Source organism: Thermobia domestica, chromosome 7 (genome assembly GCF_964235325.1).
Source record: "Thermobia domestica chromosome 7, izTheDome1.hap1.1, whole genome shotgun sequence".
Taxonomy (NCBI): Eukaryota; Metazoa; Arthropoda; class Insecta; order Zygentoma; family Lepismatidae; genus Thermobia; species Thermobia domestica.
This window is the reverse complement of record NC_137460.1, coordinates 139,804,266-139,812,853: the sequence shown is the minus strand read 5'-3', so window position 1 is coordinate 139,812,853 and position 8,588 is coordinate 139,804,266.

The window sequence follows — 8,588 nt, the reverse complement described above, 5'->3', positions numbered from 1 at the left end:
ATCGTTAATAACTTTACCTTATCTAGTAGCTAGACTAGGAAACTTGCTTCAAACTCTAAATTCAAGATTCTTTAAATATTGTATTTTTATAGTGCACTTTTTAGCTTATTTCTCAATTTAATATTGTAATGAGAAGGGTGATTTCCAGTCAGACTCTAAGATCAAATTATATAGTTGATCATGAAATGTATCTCTTTGACTTCACAACGATTACTTCATGAAACTACGTTTGTTCATAAGAAGATTAACTGAAGTGTTAAAATCTATTTTTCATTTCTTGTTCTCAATATACCTCACCCAAGATTAATGAAATATTGTTCTATTACTTTACTGTGGAAAAGTTCACGAAGGCAACAATATTTTATCTAAAATACTAAGAACGACACAATCACTGAAAGTTTGTAAAATTGTGTAACGATATTATTGATGTATTATATATAATGCTTAATGGTCCGAAATGCTTATGAATAAATTCACATTGTAATGTTACAAGTTGTTAAATTATTTTATAAACATTAATGGGATATTTATATTACAATGAACTTATTTTCTGTAGAGTAACACTCGGCTAATAAAAACTTCCAAGCAAAGAACAAGCATTATTTCCCAATTTGAACCAGCAGTCATTATGATTATTGTGTCAAATATAAATACTACGAAGATACAGTTGAAAGCAAATGTGATTTTTTAAAAGTCAATTTAGAGTTCCAAGGCAAAATGAAGTAACAAGCGATCTCTCACTCATTTACAAAAAGCAAAATGCAAAAGCTCAATATTCAGACCCCTTGAAGATAAGATGTATTGGTCTGTAAAGCTCTATCCAAAGGTTTATGTAAGCTCCCATACAGCTCAAATTTGTTTTTAAAATATATATCTTGTTATAACCTGGGTATGAGGAATATAATGATAATTGAATTATCCCTAGACGATGTCATTCTTTTTCATGAATTTAATGTGGGTTTGATTTTCACACAACGGACTGACGTGTGTCAATTCAAAAACATTAAAAAAAATACAGTGCATTGTTAGTTAATTCGAACTAGAGCTTCAGTTATATATAGTTGTTATAACCAGTAACTATTGAATTCTCAGAAAAAGAAATCTGAAATCTGAAAAGCCAAGATTTCTTCATTTTGACCTTACATTAACTCAGGGGAAAGTAGTGAATCCCGAATTCGATTTCTGCACTTTGTATTACTTTCGCTGAATGTGGATATTATTAATAGACCAATTCTTACAGATTGACTTATTAATTTTCCAATGCTACCAGCAAAGGGCCCTATTTGCTTATTTTTAAATTTAAAATATTAAATTCTTTCACCTGTAATGAAGCCTACCAAACACATATTATTGCCCGCTAATTGAAATTCTCAGGTTCTATTCAGTCCTTAAATGCAATATTAGTTGCAATTTTAAATAGTACCTTCTCAAGCATAGAAAACTGTTTAAGTAATGAAAAGCACATGGTTAAGAGCATTAGAATTATAAGAGTAGTTCATTTACTATTAATAAAACTACTGAAAAATATATCACCGTTTGTTTTCGTTTTTGTATGATAATATGCGACAAGAACGAAATTAGTGTTGTGTACAGTGCGAATATATCAGAGTGATTCTCCAGTTTTTGTTTATGTTTTATAAATCTATATATATATTTGCTTTTTCTCAGTGCTTTTTTCATAGTAACAAAATTGACTTGTACATCACGTTAGTAAATACTATGAAGAAGCTGTGTGTTAAAAGTGAAGTGACCATGAGATAATTGTGTAAACTCCAACTTAATTTGCTAAATTCAATTATTTTATTAATCTACATTATTAACGAAAGAATCATGAACTTTTGAAAATTCAACGGAAGAAAAATTTGATCAAGATTGTATATTCTTAGACACCTGTTGTAAACACATATTTGTTAATAAACCCGACTAGCTTCCTCGTTACCTTTCCGCATACCTTCAAGCATAGCATGATACTTCCGATTCATTGGACTCTTAGGTCATCATTCTTCAACCGAACAAAACCACGAGGAACATAACAACAAGGAGTAATCGATACACGATTAGAATAGGTGCAGGATCGCGGAAGAGAAGCGGATTGCACAGTTGGAGAATAGCCAGCTCCAAGTCAAGAGTACCATTCTGTTGGTTTATCGCCGTAGACACTTTTGGGTTCGTCAGCAGACTATGGAATGAAGACGTAGGAGAACTCATCGTAAAGACGCATTATCGACGCCTCTTGCAGATCAACAGGATAGAGACCCAGATGTTGACTGTCTCCAGCTTTTCCAGGCTCCTCCAGGGGAAAACATTCATCGTTCCAGATGACTAGGACGAAAGCAGCCTTATTGGAATTATCAGGCTAGTGCTCATTCCTCTATCTCAGTTAAAACCTTTCTCTTTCTCTCACCGTGCATAACTAGTCATTTTTCAAAATTAGAAACATCTGAATTTCATTAAATTCAACCATAATTTTACAGTTAAGTATCGTGTTGTGCATAAGTTCCATCCCCTTTTCGTTTCATTTATTTATTACGTATTTTGGACTACAACTAATGGCACAGCACCGTCATATAGTGGAGATGCTGAGTAGGAACACCTTGTAGATGATTAATGAACTTTCGTTTAGCACTGGCAACGCTTGGAAGTTAGTTATCTTGGTTTTGAATTGTGCATCCAAATCTACCAGTAGAACACTTTGAAACGTAGAATACCTTGAAACTTGGAATACTTCGAATTTTGGAACACTTCGGTATCTTCAATAATTATATCATATCTTTTGATTGGACAAAGCATGGCTACTAAAGTTTCTTACTTTTATTTTTCTTTTTAAATGTGAGTATGTGAAGAATGAAGAAAATTGGCGACACGCATATGAATATATATTTCAGTGGATACATCAAGAAGATATAAGAAGATTGAAGTCAAGATTGCAAGAACCATGCTCCATCCTTTTAGATATCAAGGATTCGATGCCATGATTGATGTCCAGCATTCGATGCCCGAAGGGGACAAGATTTAAGAAGAAAGAAGATGATAATAAGAAGAATTTATATGTTATTTGGGGTTATAGGTTATTCATATAGTTATCCATATAGTGCTGATTTCATATAGTTTAATTACAGCCAGTGTATGGGGCTATAACCATATCTTGGAATTCTTTTCCAGTCTACGGACGCTTTAAGCCTAAATAACTTAAAGCTCAATTTTCTCAAACTGTAATCAGTACCCTTCGTGTGCAGTCTAACTATACTATCTATGGTTACCTAGATAGTATTACTTTTTTTCTTCTCGCGTTTAAGTCACGTTTGATACTGAACTTATTTTCTACATTAGAAGAACATGCACACACACACACACACACCTATATATATATATATATATATATATATATATATATATATATATATATATATATATATGCAAACACTAAAGTTTATTTTCTTTTCTTACTTTCCATCTTCCCAGAGACGCTGTCGTTACATATTCCAAGGTAGCCTAATGAACTACATTAACTGTCTCAGAAACACACATTCAGCAGTTTGCAGTCGAGAACTAATTCAAAACAATAATATTCAATATGTCTTTTTATCTTCAACGAACATTTTTTTGGAATTCTTCAATATATTTTTTGTACTACGGAGAATTAAAATTTTGGTGCATTTGCAGTTTCGAGGAGGGGGTGTGAAGTAGTTGTGTGTTACAAGTGAAGTGACCATGAGATAATTGTGTAAACTCCAACTTAATTTGCTAAATTCAATTATTTTATTAAATTACATTATTAACGAAAAAATCATGAACTTTTGAAAATTCAACGGAAGAAAACTTTGATCAAGATTGTACATTCTTAGACACCTGTTGTAAACACATATTTGTTAATAAAGTCGACTAGCTTCCTAGATACTTTTCGCTTACGTTCAAGCATAGCATGATACTTTCCGATTCATTGGACTCTTAGGTCATCATTCTCCAACTGAAAAAAACACGAGGGACATAACAACAAGGGGTATTCGACACACGATTAGGATAGATGCAGGATCAACGAGAGAAGCGGATCGTACGTTTGGAGAATAGCCAGCTTCATAAGTCAAGAGTACCATTCTGTTGGTTTATCACCGCAGATACTTTTGAGTTCGTCAGCAGACTAGTGGAATGAAGGTGTAGCAGAACATTATCGTAAAGACGTATTATGGACTCCCCTAGTAGAACAACAGAATAGAGATCCAGATGTTGACTGTCTCCAGCTTGTCCAGGTTCCTCCAGGTGAAAACATTCATAGTTCCAGATGACTAGGACGACGGCAGCCTTGTTGAAATTATCATGCTAGTGCTCATTCCTTTATCTCAGTTAAAACCTCTCTCTTTTTCTTACCTTTCCCACAACTAGACATTTTTCAAAATTAGGAACATTTGAATTTCATTAAATTCAACCATAATATTACAGTTAAGTACCGTGTTGTGCATCAGTTCCATCCCCATTTGGTTGCATTTATTTATTACATATTCTGAGCTACAACTGGTGGCCCAGCACCGGCACAATACTATGTTTGTGAATGAATTCTGTCTAGAAACAATGGTGCTATCAAGAGCTTTGATAGTAACAATGAATATAGCTAGGTTTCCTTAAAGTATTTCTGACAACAGTTTTATCATCGTCACCTTAATTTATGCCACATATAACTTACTAAGCAGCAGTTAACACGACCTTCTTTTTTCATCACGGTGACATACAGTCGATCTTAGATGAACAGAATTCCTGCAGATCATGTATATGTTATCTGTGACGGACATATATTAATTAAAACCAAGATGAAATGTAATATTTCTTTATTCACTACAGTGTGTCGTTGGCGACTATTTTGTAGTAATTTTGTCTTATCAAAATGTGCTCATTGTGAAATTCAGAAGAATATTTAATTTAAGACGGCCTCCACAAAACGTTCCGCATTTCAAAGATTCTCCTTTAGTTGATAGCTCTCAGCTGCCACCCCTTGCATCTCTCATAGTCTTGACATCAAAAGGAATTTTTGGATATTGATAACTATGCGGAATTTTCTCTCCTTACTTGTGATCAACCTGTTACACCTTCAGTTCATGATGTTCTATTATCTGTTACATCCCTAGATCCTGCCGTTCGCCAAAACCCACCTATAACTGGAGATTCGTTCTACTGACCCGGCAGCTGTTGTCCCTCTTGATACTATTACAGTACTCTCGGCTACTCCTGACCACAAGGCCCGGGAACGTCTCTAATACAGACTGTCCAGGTAGGTGACTAAATGTCACCAGGAATTAACTGTTGGTCCTAGTGTGCACCTAGATCACGATGATGTATCTGAAGTATATTGTGGGCACACTCAAACGACACCCTTGATCGGACTGTGCAGAAACTTACTAATGACTGTAGTGAATCTGATTTGAAGCCGGTGTATATGAGGGAAGTAAACTTTCCAAATTAGATATCACTGTTAGTGGAGATTCAGATATCAGTAAAGGATTCAATAATTTCGAGATCATGCAAGTTACATGTGCTACCTTGAAAAACTCAAAAACTGGTATCCGCCCTGGGGTCGAGTCTTAATAACAATCTTTCTCATATTGTGGCCTCATTTTCATTCATTTACGACCATTGAGTTTATCTTTATGAATAGTTTCAGCTTTCTCAATACTAATGTTAGTTTTCTCACTACTAATGTTACTTCTCCTTAAAGAGAAGAAGGATAACTAAATTTCATTTCGCAGGCAAATAATGTGTGGATCATTGAAGAAGTTGCCCTCTCCGAGTATGGTTGTCTTTAGAATTATACATGGTATTCCCGTTTTACTGAACATCTGCTAGCAACAGGTATCATCTTTTGTAGTGATCTAGCATTTAGGCAAATTAACGATCACTAAATGTACGAAACTCGGTTTGAATGCTTCAATGGATCTAATTATGTAATGTATAGGTCCCGTTCGGTTCTCATTACACACGGCATTTGCAAGATTTGGTGAAAAAATATCTTGCATATGCTCTATTTTTTCCATTCTCTGTTTCTTAGCTGGAGATTATAAATCAATTTTAATTTCTGTTTATCAGACTCAGTGCTTTATCTTTTCTTCTGACTGCAGTGAATATTAGACATGTAGAATTTAGTTCATGAGTGGCTCCATTTTCGACCTTTGAACATCGTCATTAATTTCTTGTATCCAATTTCTCCAGTATACTTTATCGCATTTATGTTATTTTCTTATTTTTTGATCAAGTACGAGTTATTAAACTTGAACCTGCATGCATTGGAAATTACCCAATTCTTGTTAAGAGAAACGCTACATTTTCCACTTTTTTGAAAACTAGTTCCTTTTATTTTAACATTTCTATATATATGGACCTTGTGTATCAGCACTTAATGAGAGAGAAATGGCTGGTTGTATTTTCGTTACTATCACACTATCACAATAAGCTTATGTATATTTCAGTCAGACGAGTCCAACAGAGATGTCGATCACTAAATAAGCAATACTGCTTTCAATGGAACCAGAAATACAATATTCAATAAACCTATTACTGGAGCCTTCAAAATATATGCAGGAAACATTAGAAGACCGTTATGTCAGTCTCAAATTCAAGAGATCAAACCAGCTTATTATCCTTGCCTAAACAACGAATGAGCTGGCTTTCGTCCAAATAAAACTTGTCCGTACTGATAACACTACTCAGAGAAAAACAAAAGTTGATTTCTTCTGTTATGGATAATGATGCTCAAATTTATTATGTTTGCAAATACAAATTTGTTATGGATAATGATGCTCAAATTTATCATGTTTGCAACTACAAATTTGTTATCAATAATGATGCTCAAATTTATTATGTTTCCAAGTACTTTCCCAATTGGTTCAGTATCATAACAAAATATTTATGTGTGGCCAAGCAGCTAGCTTACGTGCCTTTAACGTGGGAGACCAGGATTTGATTCCCGGTGGGTGCCTATGTGATTCGGATTCCACGTTATCGGTAGGTCCCGTCCTCGTTGCTGAAACGGACATTAAACTAAAAACCAACTCAACTCAAAATTTTGACGAAAGATTAAGAATATGGATAAGCGTCTTTTACATTCCATTCCTCCAATTTTTAGATAGAAATGCACAGTTCAATTTGGAAAATGTGCGAAATCTACTGGTATTGATTCTTTATCATTAGCATATTATATTACTTGCAATGATATTCTTTTCTATTCTTATGTTTTTCTTCAATGAATATCTAGAGACATGTACCTTACAAGAATCTCTATTCATAGATGTTATTTTCACATTCCATAAAGATCCTAACTCTTTCTTCATCGATATGTATCATTTTATGAACCTCGCTTCGTACAAATCATTATATGTGAGACCATTAGCAACGGATGATCAAAACCTCCATAAACTTTAAAAACAAAAAGATTTATTCATCTATTATGAAGCAAAGTCTATCGTACGCTGGAGTCCCTCATCCTCTTCAATACACTTTGTGTGAGATTTAACTTGCAGACTCTAGTTGGTTACACGAAAGAGAATTTTATTTTTAAAAAGTGCAATTATCAAGTAAGAGTTGACCATTATCACAATATGTTCAAGATGAAAAATATTCCTTCACCAGTCGTTTTACTTAGTTGCCTGAACTTAAATACCAATAATATGCTTTTTCTTTAGTAATATGAGATATGGACAATGGTACTGGGTTATTTCATAACTCTCTCGAACAATCTATGTGGGAATGAAGAATCATCAAGTAGCATAGTCTATGTTGGGACATGGTACACTGAAGATAAGATTTAATTCTTCATAGAGCAGAAAATAATCTTTCTGCTGTCACTGATGCCATAGGTAAAGTAAAGTAAAAAAGATGTTAGTTTATTTTTCCGAAAACAAGTAATGACTTATCTGTTTTGGTTCAGATTACAATAAAACAGTCACATCATGAAAATCTTCGATAATGCTTAAATAATCATTTTTGCTTCCTTGTAGCGACTTAAGTATCTTTAGCTGTACTTTTAAGTTATCAAAATGTATGTCCTTTGAATACATTTCGATTAAAAGAGGGGATAGGTGGACAGATTTTCTATTAGTATTACTAATCAGGAACTCTTAATCAGCAACTGTACATCACAGAGAAAATACAATCCTAAAATCTTCTAATCATGGTGTTTAAAACCAAGTCGTTGGCTTAAAAGTATTTTTACACTTTAATATTCTTTTGGTGCTGAACATGACCAATGTCGCATTTTGCCACATCAAGTTTTTTTTATGGATTCTCCGACGTCGTGGAAATAAAGGGCTCTATGTTAATTTTCTGCGATCTCCAAAACTTTATCATAAAGTTGAAGGAAATCTTTAGCCTTCGACTGAAAGGAATGCTTCGTTACTTCTGCTTGTCTATTCACCACTTCAGCTTTAGCAATGATATTACTTTTCTGTAATTGTTTGGAACAATGATCTGTCAAGGAAAATCTGAAAATATATACTAGTACACATGTACTTGTTAGTGACCTGATTCGTTTTCTTTTTCTCGAACTCATTCGCTCGTGAGATTTGCACCACAAGTGACGTTATAAATAATAATAAGGGATTTGACTA